Source organism: Protopterus annectens, chromosome 12.part0 (assembly GCF_019279795.1).
Source record: "Protopterus annectens isolate FY-2018-M chromosome 12.part0, PAN1.0, whole genome shotgun sequence".
Classification (NCBI taxonomy): Eukaryota; Metazoa; Chordata; order Ceratodontiformes; family Protopteridae; genus Protopterus; species Protopterus annectens.
Window position 1 is genome coordinate 1,362,434,356 of NC_056746.1, and position 14,550 is coordinate 1,362,448,905.

The 14,550-nt window shown below is 40.6% G+C and overlaps 1 protein-coding gene across 1 annotated transcript in view; it reads right to left on the bottom strand.

Moving 5' to 3' along the window:
- The window catches only part of ADRM1 (ADRM1 26S proteasome ubiquitin receptor), a 420,397-nt gene that overhangs the window by 152,286 nt on the left and 253,561 nt on the right, over positions 1-14,550 (bottom strand). The window lies entirely within an intron of this gene.

Here is a 14,550-nt window from a genome sequence, read left to right on the forward strand (position 1 = left end):
ATTCTGTGTGATATTCAAACGTAAATTCCAAAAAACAAGTGGTAGTGTGTAGGTAATCAATAAATTCCTTCACTTCGTCCACATTACCATTCCACACTAAAAAAATGTTGTCCAAAAATCTAAAATAGGAGACGACATGTTGCCAAAAATTTGATTTAAATACGAATTCCAACTCCCAAAACAACATTATGATATTAGCATAGGTGGGGGCACAGGAGGATCCCATTGCCACTCCACCTATCTGATGGTAAATGTCGCCTTGGAAGAAGAGAGAGTTGTTTTTCAAAACCAACTCCATATTTTCAAGCAAAAGTCAGAAATCGTTTGAATTTAAACTTTTAAATTCTGTCAACATATGCTCAAACCATGATAAACCCACTTCGTGAGGTATAACTGAAAAAAGGTCCCTCACGTCTATAGTGACAAATATATATTTCTCGTCATACACTACTGTATTAAATTTTCTTAAAAAATCCCAAGAATCAATAAGTATGTGTTGGTAGCCCAGATGGAAGTTTTTTAGCTTTGTATCTATAAAAATAGCTAAGGATTGCGTTTTGGAGAATTGTGATGTTACAATAGGCCTTAAAGGGGGGTTCTGGACATCTTTGTGTATCTTAGGGATGCCGAATATTTCTGGAATTACAGGTTTGGGTACTCTAAGATAATTGTATAGATCCACGTCTATGAGCCCCTGCAATAAGTTATCCTCTAACCATATATTAACCATATATCTATCTTTTTATAACTAATATTCATTTCATTCCTTGAGGATATTCTATATCTGTTACCAGTATGTAATATATCCAGCATCCTACCTGTGTAGTCCCAGTTGTCCATCAGGACCACCCCACCACCTTTATCAGGCTTCATAATCCTTATTTTTTCATTTGTCTGTAGCATCTTTAATATAGATATTTCTTCTTGTGTCAAATTATAATATTCTACTACACTATCATCCTTTCCAAAACCTTCCCTAATCATATATGAGACATAAGTCTCAAAATTAGAAATATCATGCTGTAAGGGGGGATTGAATGTGCTTTTCCTCTTCAGCACATTAGTCGCATTATGATCAACATTATTAAATGTTGTTTTAAGATGTAACTTCCTGGCAAAAAGTTTCACATCCAATAACATTTTTTCAATTCCTGTTTTTTTATAGGAATAAATGTAAACCCTTTTGAAAAGAGGCTAAAAAAAGGAGGTGTTACTTTCAGGTCTGTAAAATTATAAATATAAAAATTATTTTCCTCTCTAACGTCACATCTTACAATATTACAATTTTCTTCGTGGATGAAAGTCGTCTCATTTCCTATATCTACTTCATCCTGTAAACCACATATTTTTTCATTGCCCCTTACTAAATTCATAAGTTCAAAACTAGAATGAATCTCATTCTGGGCCTCCATTACCGATGATTATTCATCCCCCTCCTCTGTGGGTATGTGTTCCCTGCTGCCTCCGCATAAGAGAAAGGGTGGTGTTGTTTCCGTACCCTCTCTGACCTTCTCACCCCCTCCGTGTGTTCCCCTAAAGGGTGGTACTGGTCAGCTCCACTTTCTTCAAGTGAATCCCTAGAAACATAATGGGAATCTACATGCTCCTGTTCATTTTCCTGCATCTGTGTCCCATGTGCATAGTATGTTTCCAGGTCAAATCTTACACCGGAAGCAGCTTTTCCAAAATGTATGTTATTTTTATATGATTTGCTCTTAAATTGTTTATTAGGATCAACATATGCTTTACCTTCTTTATAATCGTATAAGTCACGTTCTATCTTTCCTAATTTCCTTTTGTAGTTCTTGGCCATACTCAAATCTACATCATGTAACACCCTAAAATAAACATCTTTATATTCATGTACAGTGAACATCAAATCTTTAGTAATTTCCACATGCAACACATCAATCTGTTTTTTGATAGATATATGGTTAGAGGATAACTTATTGCAGGGACTCATAGACGTGGATCTATACAATTATCTTAGAGTACCCAAACCTGTAATTCCAGAAATATTCGGCATCCCTAAGATACACAAAGATGTCCAGAACCCCCCTTTAAGGCCTATTGTAACATCACAATTCTCCAAAACGCAACCCTTAGCTATTTTTATAGATACAAAGCTAAAAAACTTCCATCTGGGCTACCAACACATACTTTTTGATTCTTGGGATTTTTTAAGAAAATTTAATAAAGTAGTGTATGACGAGAAATATATATTTGTCACTATAGTGGGTTTATCATGGTTTGAGCATATGTTGACAGAATTTAAAAGTTTAAATTCAAACGATTTCCGACTTTTGCTTGAAAATATAAAGTTGGTTTTGAAAAACAACTACCTCTTCTTCCAAGGCGACATTTACCATAAGATAGGTGGAGTGGCAATGGGATCCTCCTGTGCCCCCACCTATGCTAATATCATAATGTTGTTTTGGGAGTTGGAATTCGTATTTAAATCAAATTTTTGGCAACATGTCGTCTCCTATTTTAGATTTTTGGACGACATTTTTTTAGTGTGGAATGGTAATGTGGATGAAGTGAAGGAATTTATTGATTACCTACACACTACCACTTGTTTTTTGGAATTCACGTTTGAATATCACACAGAATATGTGAATTACCGTGATGTAACCATAATAAAAAAAGTTAAAAAACAAATACGAATCAAAGATTTTTAGAAAAAAGTGTTTTTCTAATTCCTATGTCTATTTTGAAAGTGACCACCCCTTGTACTTAAGGAGGAATATTGTCAAAGGACAAATGATTAGGGCATCAAGGATGACCAGTGATAATGACATATGTTATGCTGAATTGGATTTCATACAACAGTTATTCAAGGTGAGGGGTTATCCATCCAGATTAATTAAGAACGCGAAACGTGAGGTTTTAAAGAAAAGGAATACCCACTACTACCCACTTTTAACCTCCAACTTACAAGAAGAGTGTATACCCACCACTAATCCTACGGTTACACACAATAATACCAAATGTATTAGTGAATTGCCTCGTTTAATGTTAACATATTTTAAAGGTATACATTGGATACAGCGAGGAATTAATGAGGCTTGGAAAATGTTTTCCAATATTAGCACTGATTGTACAGCTTTTCAAGAACCTTTAAGATTTGGATTCAGGAAAAACACCAACTTTAAGGAATTATTTGAGAGAAAGAAGGCTCCAAATATAGGAGGAACACAACAGAAGGTTGGGATACACAAGTGTAGGAGATGTGGTCAATGTACATTTATATTGGGTAGTAAGACCCTTTGGTTGAAGAAATTAGATTTAAGGTTGAAAAGCAGAGGTTACCACACATGTCAAACCAAAGGGGTGGTTTATTTAGCACTTTGTTTAACCTGTGACAAATATTATGTAGGTAAGACCGAACGTAAATTAAAGCAACGTATTTATGAACATACAAGAGACATAAATAAACGAAACGAGAACAATGCATTATACAGGCACTGTATGTCTTGTGCCAATACTAACATTAAGTTTTGGGTTTTGAAGGAGGTCAAGAAGGGTGACAGAGGGGGTGACTGGGAATCCCTGCTAGAATTTAAAGAGTTGATTTGGCAACTCAGGCTGGACGCATGTGGTCCAAGTGGATTAAACGATCACCTTTCTATTAAACCGCCTTAAAATTGTTGGCCAATAACCCAAAATTAGTATAATGTAATCAATTTAATGTGTTATATGTGGTTTATTTACTATACTATATTACCTTTTAGGTATATATGTGTTTTATATTTATGTATTTAAATATATATATATATATATATATATATATATATATGTATATATATTCACGTGTATACACATTTACATTCATTGGACTATACCATTATTAGTACGGTGGTTCTTGATACGTTAATAGGTTTTACTACCACTCCCCATTATTACTATGTACACAATATACATTAGCTATAGTAATTGTAGTATAGCTTCTTTATTGATTTTCATGAATCATGTTATATGTTTTAGTGCATGTATGTTTATTATAACACTATATTACTATCACCTTCCTACATACCAGTGTTTTTATAGGCAACTGTAGTAATGAGTGGTTATACAACTTTTTAGGATACACCTGCACACATCATTTGTTAAGATAACAATAAAAGTTTTTAAAGTTTTTTAAAGTTTCATTGAAACAATTGTATAAATAAGCTTTTAGAAAAATTGTGGTAATGGAATTGATTTCAATTTATATAATAATTTTTATTGGATTAATTGATTAATTGAATAATTTATTGTTTATTTTAGTATTTAAGGCATGTGACAGCTAACTATTTTGGATTCTGATGGTCTGGTATTAACAGAAGAAAGCGCGCTCAATCCCAGGTTGCTGTTTGTGTCTTATATGTTCAATAAATTTTGGTTTTATTGACAAGTGACTGTACTTTGTACACCAATATAGTATATATTGGATTTTCTGGCAAGTTGCAGTATTCAAGCTACAGGATATACCCTTTATAGTGAAGCCGGCGGTGTTCGTTTTTGCTTGTAAGTACTTACTTTCACAGATGGGTGGAGTGGGTGTCAGGTCACCACTTTTGAGGGACTGGCAGACTTTTGGTGAGGGAACAAGCCTTCAGTAGTTTTGCCTGATGAGATGAGAGTCTGGTTAGCAGACAGTGGGTGCAACTATGCAGAGAAGTTGAAAAGAAAAGGGGATCCCTACTTGGCAAGCACAGCACCACTGCATAGGAGAGGGATACTCTACATGGAAATAAGGGAACCCATGGGGGAGCAGTCTAAACCACTCCAACAGAGTACACCAGTAATGGGGGAAACTACTAATCTAAGTGTGAACTGTTAGGGATTACATGTTTTAAGTCTAATGAGAGGAGACCCATAGCAGCCAAATGTCCATCAATGCAAGGTGAGAAACAGAAGGTGAGGAAGCCAGCAAGTGGTGATAAACTGCCAGTAGTAAGTTGTTTAGAAACAACTGGGGTGCCACATTATCACCAAAACTTATATCCAGTCTTAGTAGATGGTAAACAGGTAACTGCTAAGACGGACACAGCTTCTCATATAACCACTGTGAGGCCTGCAGTGGTTAGAGAAGAGTAGCACTTGCTTGGACAGACCACTCCAGTCAGAGCGTTGGGAGGGTCCCCGTTCCAAAGACCTTTGCCTAGGGTTCATCTTAACTTGGAGGGTGGAACAGAAGCAAGCAAGTAGGTGTTTGAGGATATTCCTGCAGATTTCCTGATAGGGAATGATTCTGATGATGCAGTACCTTGTGTACATGCAGTGACACACAGTCAGGCTTGGAGAAAGACATGTACGTCCAGTATTCTGGAAAGACCCAGAAAAATCTCATACCCGAAGCTGGGACTGGCGTGGTGGGTGTTAGAGAAGGTGCTATCTGGCAGCAGCAAGTCTGGATGTGGGTCACAGCTGCTGTTGGGTACAGACGTTCCCTTGGACACAGTGACTGCAAAGACGGAGGAGAGTGGCGGTACCCCGAGTGACAGTGAGGCACAGTTGTTGAATTGACTAGGCTTCCTGCGGGAGGAGAGCTGGGGAAGGTCATGAAGGTAGAGTGTGGACAGGCTCAACTTACAGATCCTACATTACAAACCTTGAGGGACATGGCTATGGAGGCACCTGAGGCTCAAAGAAGAGGTAAGTCAGTACACTAACAAAGGTTTGTTGTATAGAAAATGAACTCCTGGAGGTGGGCTAGAAGGTGAGGTGACATGGCAGTTGACAGTGCCTAGAGTTTACAGTCTGCCACTCTTAGCCATAGCACGACATTCCTTTCTCAGGTCATATGGATACAAGACGTACTAAGAGACATATTATGCAAAATTTCTATTGGCCCAGGATTGCGAGGGAGTAGGATATTGTAGGACTTGTAAATAGTGACAAAAAGTTGGTAAAACAGGGGGCAAGTCTAAAGCTCCGTTAATGCCTTTGCCTGTTATTGGACAGCCATTTCAGAGAATGCCCTTGGATAGTGTGGGACCCCCCCCCCGGGTACTCAAGTTCTACAGGAAAGAAATGCATCTTGCTGGTAGTAGACTATGCTACCAGATATCCTGAGGTGGTGGCTCTGTTGTCTATTGAGGCAGAGAAGGTGTCAAATGTTTTGATAGAAATCTTAAACAGAGTAAGTTTAACATGAAGCGCTGTGGGATGAAGCATCTAAAGACAACCCCCTACCATCACCAGACTAATGGTCATTTTGACAGGTTAAACTCTACATTGAAGACTATGCTACGGGCATTTGCAGACCAGCTCAAAAGGGAATGGGTCAAGTATTTGCTCATTTGCGTACAGGGAAGTACTGCAGAAATCTACAGGTTTTTCCCTTTGAGTTGTTATACAGGCATAAGGTGAGGGGGACCTTTAGATTTAATTTGAGATGAGTGGGAAGGTGAGAGTGAATCTCAGAGTCTGTTGTGGCTTATGTTCTCAACTTTCGGACAAGATTCAACGGGTTTAGCTCAAGAGAACCTAGCAGTAGCTCAACAAAAGAAGGTGTGGTATGACAGGACTACTCAGGCCCAAAAGTATGTGGAGGGACAGAAGCTGATGATACCTGTTCCTGTTAGACAAATTACAAGCAGCTTGGGAGGGACCCTTTGAGGTGGTGAGGAAAACCATGATATGAACTACATGATAAATTTGGTAGGTACGAGACCAGGGCATAAAATGTACCATGTGAATGATGAAACCTCATCATGACAGGGGAGGCCTTAACCTTGAGCATTCGTGGTGGAGGACAGGAAGAGTCTGAAAGGGATATGGTAACAGACCTTTTGGATAACTGCAATCAACTCCTAATCAAAACCAAGAGATAAAAATATTTCAGGAATTTGGGGATATGTTCCCAAGGAAATCTAGGTGTACTGACTTGGTGCAGCTCCATGCGGACACTGGACTCCAAAAACCTATTAAGCAGGCACCTTACAGAGTATCTGAGAGAATGAAACAGACTGAAAGAAGAAATAAGAGAAATGCTAGAACTGGGGGTAATTTGTGAGCAACAGTCCTCCTCAGTAGTGCTAGTGCCAAAGAAGGATGGTATGAGATGGAGTCTAGGACTGCAAGCATATATGACCACACATCACCACAGTGGGATTAATAATGCCAATGTGGCTGGACTGTCCAGGAGAGGAATGGGTTAAATATTCCCAGGTAGACCCATTTTTCTCACGTGGTTTTCAAGGGTCACCTTAAAACTGCATGCGAGTCACAAGGGGCGGGGGATGTGAAGAAACAGAAAACACTATCATCTGTGTCAGCACATCTGGTAGGAGATTTGTGCATATTCTCAGATTAACTTGCATTGTATGCCAGCATGCCTAATTGTGAAAATGTAAAGTTTTAAAATGTTGAGTATTCCCGTTTAAACAGAAAGTTTAAAGAATTTGTCACTGCTTTGATACATTTCTAACCGCGCATGTTTGAGAGGGACATTCTCAAGTGCAAACTGGAAAATCAGCTGGAGTGATGTCATTAGAATGTTCCTGGTTGCTAAGAGATTATTTAAACTGCTGATTGACAAAAAATGTTTTTTCAATAGCTGACTGTTATACTTTGAAATTAGCACCAAGTAGTTTGTCAAGTGCTGGGCAGTCAGTGGACATCAAGAAAAGAGAGAACTCACCAAAAAAACTAAGCTTGCCTTGGCCTTGCCATTATATCTTATTCAGGGACAGTATTCTTTAGTTAGATCAGGAAAGCTTAGCTATCACTATAGAGTTTTTTCTAGAACAATGGACTCCTATCCTGCAGTTTGATTTTACATTTCCTATTGAGAATTACTGACTTACAACCTTGCAGTCATTTTTTACTTATTAAATGTTTTTCATTACTTTACATCACAACTGAAAACAAGTGTTTTTCTTCAGAGATTACAGTGTGCTTCTACCGGTTTGATACGCCCCAGGTCACTTCGAAGGCCTGGATGTTCTGGTCATAGCCATCATTTATTTTGATAATAACTTTTCATAAGTGGACACCCCTTTAGAAGGGCATGAAGACCCTCTGATTGGTGGTAGCTTTACTGCATTACTTTGGAAAAGAAAGAGAGAGAGCTGAAAATCTGTATCAAGCTTTCCCAGAAGTGTTTGGATGTGTGAGATTTAAATTTACTTTGAGTGAGTGCACCAGAGTTCTTAAACTGGGACACTTTTTTCTGAAGTGTGTAATAAACACATTTGGGTGGACAGAGGTATACAGTCCAGTCCCAGAAAATAGAGCATGTTCGTGTTGTGCTCTTAGGGGAAATTGTTAAATATTACTTCTGTTTAAGTGACAGTCTCATATTGGAGTCAGTAGTGAAGACTGAAGCTCCTTAGTTACTGACCCAGGATAGCAAGGGATGTAACTTGATTGTTGTCAATCTGGTGAGATATAGCCGGACGTCACATGCTGATTAAAAGTTTTGTGCCATTTTTCAATTTATGTTCAATAAAAAAGGGCAAATTGTTTTTGATAATTAAGACCGACAAGCCAAGGCCACTAAAAGTACTCTACAAAGTTACAGGTGAATTATTCAGCGATGCTGAGCAATAGAGCATGCACTGTACCTTGAGAAATGGAAGCACAAACTGGAGTACCGCAATGACGGACAGTCAGAAAGCACTAACATGGAAAAACAGTAAATGGAAGAGCGAAACTATAGGCTTAACAAAACATCTCTTTTTATAAAGAGAAATTAATTGTTCAAAGAAAGTACAGTTTTGTACCTACCGTAAATGTAGATGTTAGAGTGTTCACCCTGCTGCAGTCATCACACTTGGGTTATCCTGCCATCAGGCGGTCCCCGCAGTCGGCCCGAATTCCAAAGTCATGGTCCGGCGTCGGTTGCCGTCACTTCTTCCCTGACGTCAGTGCGCCAGGGATATATAAGAGGCATCTAACGCCATTTTCTTCAGTTTTTCTTGCCCCAGATGTAAAATATATATATATATATATATATATATATATATATATATATATATATATATATATATATATATATATATATATATAATAAAACAAAACCCTTAGGCACAAGCAAATACACCACAGAGGTAGTATAGGATAGAGTGGTGGAGATAAGTTCAGTTAGTTCAGAGGGGATGGAGGGAGGGTAACCTGAACTGCAGCAGGGTGAACACTAACATCTACATTTATGGTAGGTACAAAACTGTACTATGTTCATCGTGTTACCCTGCTGCAGTCATCACACTTGGGTTGAATCCCAAAGCTAAGGATGGGAGGTGGAGTCAGACAGGGTTAGAAGAAGCTAGTAAGCCCTGCAAAACTGCAGTGGCAAAACCAGCTCTAGTCTTGGAGTATAGAAGTAAGTGATAGTGTTTGGTGAAGGTGTGCACTGAACTCCAAGTAGCAGCTTCCAGAATATCCTTGGTTGGCACTCCCCTGAGAAAGGCTGTTGATGTAGCTGTAGCCCTGGTGGAGTGGGACCTAATGTTAGCAGGTACTGGTTTCCCATGATGTATGTAGCAAAAATGTATGCAATGCCCTATCCATTTTGAAATGGTCTGTTTTGAGATAGCTTTTCCTTGTGATCCTGTAGCATAGGCTACAAAAAGCTGGTCAGTTTTTCTGAAAGCCTTAGTTTTATCCAAGTAGTAACGTAATTGCCTGTGAATGTCCAAAGAGTGCAGGAGTCTTTCTCCTTTGTTCTGGGGCTTTGGGAAGAAGGTGGGCAAGTGAATGGTTTGGTTTAGGGACACACTGGATACCACCTTTGGCATAAAGGAAGGATTAGTTCGTAGAGAGACACTGTCTTGATGAAAAATGATGAAAGGTTCCACTGCCATTAGTGCCTGTAGCTCTGAGACTCTTCTAGCTGAGGTTATTGTTAGTAGTAGGGCAGTTTTCCATGAAAGAAATTTTAAGTCAGCTGAAAAAGCTGGTTCAAAGGGCGGCAGTATAAGCTTTTCCAGAACAAAGTTGAGATCCCAAGTAGGTGTTGGGGCTCACCTTGGCGGTCTTAAGTTCTAAGACAGTTCCTCAGAGGGGCTAAGGAGTGGATGTGAGAATAAAGGAGGATCAGTGTTGTAATGAGCTGAAATTGCTGAGGTGTGAATCTTAACAGATGAAAAGGAAAGTCCTTCGTGTAACATCTCAGTTAAATATTGTAGAATCTGAGGGATGTTTGGATCAAGGGTGTTTAGGCCTTTAGCCTGGTTCCAGGTGCAAAATCTTTTCCATTTTGTCTGAATAGGTTTTCCTGGTGCTGGGCCTTCTGGCCTCTAGAATGACATCCATAACAGCTTTGGATAAAGGTGTTGGCTGGTTATTTAGGTAATTTGCCATGCAGCCAGGTTTAAAGTCTTGAGCTGGCTGTGTAGAATCTGATGGTCTCGCTGGGTGAGCAGGTGACGAATTTGTGGCAAAATCCATGGTGGGCCGTGGGCCATGTTCCTTAAAATAGGGTACCAATGCTGGCGTGGCCAGTCTGGTGCAACGAGTATCATTTGTGGACTCTCTAATCTGACTTTCAGCAGTACCTTTGCTAGAAGAGGTAGTGGAGGGAAGGCATACACTGTTAACGTTTTCCAACTGAATGAGAGGGCGTCCACTTTCCAAGCTAGTGGATGGAAGGTCCTTGTGCAAAATTTTTGAAGTTGGTGGTTGTGGGGGCTTGCAAACAGATCTATGTCTGGGCGTCCCCATTTTTGAGCTATCACTGCAAATACTTGTGGATCTAGTTTCCATTCGTGTGGATCCATGATGTTTCTGCTTAGGTAGTCTGCCAATGTGTTTTTCTTTCCTGGCAGGAATTGTGCTTGTAATTGAACCTGGTAAGACAGTGCAGTGTTCCACAAGGTCATTGCTTGCCTGCATAGAGGGTAGGAATGTGTGCCCCCTTGCTTGTTTATGTACCACATGACTGTGGTATTGTCAGTCTTTATTATTAGTTGTCTTGGGTGTAGAAGGTCCCTGAAAGCTGTTAGGGCATTCTGTACTGCTAGCATTTCTTTCTGATTGATATGCAGATGCCTCTGATCTGTAGTCCATTTGCCCTGAATGCACTGCCCTGCCACGTGTGCTCCCCAGGCATAGTCCGATGCATCTGTTGTCATAGTTTGCCTGGCTGTGGGTAAGGTGAAAGGCTGACCCTTGTTGAGGTGACATGCCTGTGCCCACCATAGAAACTCCTGTTGAAGGCAGGGAATGAGTGGTATCATTGTTCCCAAGCTGTGGCTGTGCTGAGTCCATACACTTTTCAGGTACCATTGTAATTTCCTCATATGCAGTTTTGCAAATGGTATTAGTAGTATGCAAGATGCCATGAATCCCAAGGCCTGCAGAATTTTTCTTGCAGGGAGTTGGGTCTTTGTTGCCATTATTTTGAAATATTGAAACTGCTGTCGTTGCTCGTCTGGCGTGAGATAAGCCATCTGGGCCGTTGTATTCAAGCTGGCACCCAGGAATATTATGTTTTGTGAAGGCAGTAGTTTTGATTTCTTTTCGTTTACTGTGTACCCTAGGTAACTTAGGTGTTTTACAAATGCCAGATGCTTTAAAAGAATGTCCTTGCTTTCTGCTTGAATAAGGCAGTCGTCCAGGTATGGGTATATTTGAATTCCTCTTTGTCTGCAGTATGCAATTACTGGTGCCAGGCATTTTGTTATGACCCTGGGCGCAGTAGATAAGCCAAAGGGCAGTGCAGAGAATTGATAATGTGTTGAACCTGCAAAGAAGCGGAGGTATCTTCTGCAATTTTGTCTGATAGGGACATGCAGGTATGTCTCCTTGAGGTCCAAAGTGACTAGCCAAGCATTCTTGCCCAGCATGGGAAGAAGCTGCTGTAGTGTTAGCATCTTGAATTTTGGTACTTGCAGACAGGTGTTCAGAACTGAAAGATCCAGAATGGGTCTCCATGCTTTGTCCTTTCTTGGGACTAGGAAGAGTCTTGAGTAAAATCCTTGTCCTTGCTCCTTAGTAGGTACCTGTTGAATGGCTCTCATGTTCATGAGAGCTGTAATTTGTTTTTGTGCCTCTGCCCATTGATTTGGTGGCAGGTTTGGCATTCCTTTGATCCTTGGTAAGGTATGAAAGTGGAATCTGTATCCTTGAGAGACAATGTTTAGAACCCATTTGTCTTTTGTGATGATGTGCCAGTTGTCTGAAAAAAATGCTAGTTTTCTTCCCAAGGGAGTTGCCAGGAGAGATATGTTTGGTCGTTTGAGGATAGAGTCATTGTGTTTGTCTTCTGCTAGCTTGGGGCCTGTCTTCTCCTTTCTGGGTAGCAGAATCCCATTGGCGAGGTTTGTAAGGGCCCTGTGACTGACCTCTGCCCCTTGGGCGTCTGTATTTGCCCCTCTGTGATCTGTCTGAAGCTGGAAAGGACCAGTTTTTTGTTGGCCAATTTCTGCTGAAACAAGGGGGTTGTACCTGCAAAAAATCCTTGACCGTTTGCATAGACTTTGCCTTATCCTCCATTTTCTTTAAAGCCTCTTCTGCTTTGACACCAAATAATACATCCTGCTGTAAAGATGCATCCAATAACTTTGCTTTAACATGGTCAGGGAGGGTTTGTTCTTTTAACCAAGCATGTCTACGTATGACAGAGCCAGTAACAGCTGCTCTACAAGAAGGTTCCAATGAATCAAATCCGCATTATAAAGTATGTTTGCCCACCTGTTCAGCTGCATGCAACAGATCCTGCATTTCTTTGAATTCAGGCAGTTCAGAATGTGTGTGCTCATTTTTTGTTTTAACTGAGACATTAGAAATTGTTGATATTTCAACATGTGAAACTGGCAATTTAATGCTCTCATAGCCAGAGTAGCTGAGGTGTATATTTTCTTTCCCCATCTATCTAGGGCACTGGAATCCCTTTCAGAGGGCACAGGATTTTTAGCCATAGAAGCTTTTGCTCCCTTAGGACCCTGGGAAATTGTTTCTGGGTCAGCTACAGGGCTTTTATAAAGGAATTTGTGCGAGTCAGGTACTCTGTAGTATCTGTCTGGTTTGGCTGGAGCTTAAACTAGACTCCAAGTAAACATCATCCACAATATCTAGAACAGGAGGGATAGCAAGAGGTCTGTGCTGGGGTAGTAAAAGGAACTCTCGGGAGCCTTTTCTTAGAATCTGGAGTAATCCTGGCCTTCCCAGTGGAAATGTTCCCTCATGGTATGTAAAGTTTCCCCGATGGAGTAGTCTTCAGGGGGAGATGCTGAGGGAATAGTCTTCAGCATCAGAATCTTCATAAGGTGGAAAAGTGTAATCTTGTTCCTCAGAAGAATCTGAGGAGAGAGAAACCTGGTCAGAGGATGCATAATCCTCCTCTTGTCTTGGTCTTTTATCAGGTGGGGGATAGGAACCCCTGATAAGGGTAATCAAATCTTCAGCCATCTTAAGCATCTGTTTCTTAGGCATGGGGCCTTGAACTGTAGACTAATGTACAGTTTTCTTTGGTTTTAAAGGAGTTTTAAGTTTAGCATAAAATTTAATGGTGAGTGTAGTCGGTCTGAAGACACCTTCTGCGACCGAAGGTGCTTCCGTTGCACCGGTGTCTAGTTCTGCTCCGGTGTCGGTAGATGGCTGCGTCGGCCTAGACTCCGCTTGGGAATCCGCAGCTGTCTGGGGTTCCAGTTCTGCGGTCGTCAGGGGCTGCGTAGGTGCCTCACTGAAAACCGGAGAACCGGCGACAGGCCCAGCTGAGGCCTCGGTGTCTGGCTTATTCCTAGGCTGCCTGTCCTTATCCTTGCGTTTTTTATGAATGGCGGTCATTGGCTGCTCCGACGGCATGATATAATTAAATTTTCTACCAAAGTAATGCCGTGTGAAGTCAAAACGGCGTTTGACCGTTCATTTATTAAACCTAGCGCAAAACCGACAACCTGTGACGTCGTGGTCTGGGCCTAGGCAAGGAATACAACAGGAATGGAAGTCCTTATGAGGTATTTGCTTCCCACAAGAAATGCAATTGTTAACTTTTTCTGACATCGGACTGAGACAAGAAAATGTTCCCCAACGGGGTACTTAGCTTTATTGAAGACTTCGGACTGAAATTCAAATCGAAAACCTCAGGTGTCGGCCGACCGGCACTTGCGAACTGCTTCTGCTTCGGGCACCGCACGGCAAGAAAGACTGAAGAAAATGGCGTCGGATGCCTCTTCTATACCCCTGGCGCACTGACGTTAGGGAAGAAGCAACAGCAACCGACGCCGGACCAAGATTTTGGAATTCGGGCTGACTGCGGTACCGCCTGACGGCAGGATAACCCAAGTGTGATGACTGCAGCAGGGTAACACGATGAAAATCACAAAAAAATAAGAAAAAAACAATGCACAATGTAAAGACATGCTGTGTTTGGGAATACATCTTGCAATTATGAATAACAGAACTACATAGTGCTCAATACAAGTACAAACGGCATTAAAATGATGTGCTGCCAAATGCACAGAGTTCAAAACTCCATATGTACAAAGTATCAAACATATGCAAATTAAGCCTTGGGTAATATCTGAAAACCAACTCAAAATCAAATACTACAGGTTTTGTGAGCAAATACATATTTGTGCAAATTGACATATTTCAAGAACATTACAAGAACAGTGC